The sequence below is a fragment of the Brachypodium distachyon genome, chromosome 1 (genome assembly GCF_000005505.3).
Source record: "Brachypodium distachyon strain Bd21 chromosome 1, Brachypodium_distachyon_v3.0, whole genome shotgun sequence".
In the NCBI taxonomy this organism is placed as follows: domain Eukaryota; kingdom Viridiplantae; phylum Streptophyta; class Magnoliopsida; order Poales; family Poaceae; genus Brachypodium; species Brachypodium distachyon.
The window spans coordinates 35,900,001-35,902,169 of NC_016131.3; positions in this window are offsets into that span (position 1 = coordinate 35,900,001).

Below are 2,169 nucleotides of genomic sequence, written 5' to 3' on the forward strand. Positions count from 1 at the left end.
AATCCAAATCCAATCAAAAACCCATTTGGGTCTTAATCATTTTGGTCTTAGTATGGATAGAGGATCTTCCTATGTTATACTTTTCCACTCTCAACCATGAATTGATTTCATAGATCCGATATTAATAATATTGAATTGATTCAGTATTATCAGAATGCAAGTCTCACCCTTGAATTTACAGGATACCCCTTTTTTCCTCTCCATGGGATTACATCCCGAGTTATTGTGCAAAAAAAATAAAGAGGTTATGGAAGTCAATATTCTCGCATTTATCGCTACTGCACTGTTCATTTTAGTTCCTACTGCCTTTTTATTATTTATGTAAAAACAGTCAGCCAAAATAATTAATTGGAATTCCAATTAATCATTGAAGAAATGAAAAAGGGATTAAATAAAAAAAATCCAAGTCTTAAATGAAAGGATCCGGTTGGAATCTTAAAGTGTGGTAGAAAGAACTACATATAGTTTTTTCTACCACACTTTAGAGTCTTTTCTTTCTATTATATTAGCTTTGAATCTATATAGAATAGATTAGTGGATTGAAATAGTAGTCTAATTCAATTTCTTTTTTCATTGCATCCACTTAATTTCAATCAAGTCAAAATAAAAAAAATCGAAGACAATTCTTGACCAAAGAATCTATGGAGGGAGAAAAAATTAATATTAAGAATAGACTATATATAGTAAAAAAGTATATAGTAAAATATAGTAAAAAAGATATATAGTAAAAAGGAAAAAACCAGCGAACCTTTCATGCTTAAACATGCCGCGAGATACTTCAAAAGAGCAGCAAAATTATGCTAAGAAAAGGAAAGATTATAAAAAAAAGGGAAAATGTATGATATGTCGTGAATAGCTCCGTGGAATAAAATAGAATTTCCTTATGCATAGAACTTTTTTACCCATCGGTCATTTCTAGTAGAAATTATGAATTGCTGTAATGGATCTTTCTATTTTCTATTTTTCTATATAGTAGAATATAATGGCTCTTTCTTACAATACAAGAGTTTCTTACAGGAGTGAAACAAAACCAAAGAAAAAGAAAAAAGAATAACGTTTGACAAAATGATCAATGCAAAATGATCAATTAAAGAAAAGACTTGATACAACAATTCGATTACTCAATCAATTAGTAGTAGTATCCCTAGAGTCCACTCCTCCCCCACACCACTAGTGAAAGAGAAAATGTAAAGACTACCATTAAAGCAGCCCAAGCAAGACTTACTATATCCATCTAAATTACGTCTCCTATTTCTATGAAGGAATTTTTCTACTATTGATCAATAATCATAGCGGAATCAAGGGTACAGAGTCAAAAAGGGATTCTGCCCTAAGACTATGGATCAATCAGTTCCAAGAATTTACTCCTAACAAATTATTATAGGAATTCTGGTAGAATTAGAGAACATTAAATATAAATACGATACATAGCCCTTTCTTTTCCGTAAAAAAGAATACGGGAATGATGTCCTGAATATAAGAAGCGGGAATAGGAAGATTTTTTATTCCTTTTGTTACTCCTTTTTTATAAGTAAAGGACGCCCGAATATACCATAAAATTATGGATAGGATAGATAAATATTTATTGGATACCTACCTTACCTATGTTTAGTTTTGACTTAAATCCTACAACCTCGCTTTCTATCATTCTATGAAAAAATGAAGAGACTTTATCCACAACTCCTAAATTTATTTAGGATCGGCCTATTTAATCTGATTTTCGCTAGAATAAGTAGCCCTTACTTTAGTGTATGTAGGTAACATAAGATGTACGATAAAAAAATGTATGATAATTAGGAAGTCTTGATATTCTTTCGTGGAGTCCCTTCTTCAATCTTAGATTGAAAAAAGCGGAATGCCCTTTAGGGACCTTTCCTTTCTTTGGATACCAAGATTTCTGAAATCTTAGCTTCGTAGTTTTTAATTCTAAAATAGGATCAATTAAGAACTAATTCAAATTCATATAATAAAAGAATAAGAAAACGCTACCTTATCCCTAGTGGTAATGGTTTGGGCCAGTACCGCCAAAACAAACCCTAGTTTGAGGATAGAACTATGGATTCTCAAAATCCAGTATCGCCAAGCCTAGTTACTCTCTTGCCCGAACTTATGCGAAGTATGAATTTCTCGAGTTCGATCAGTACTATAAGCCTAAGTATTTTATCGATC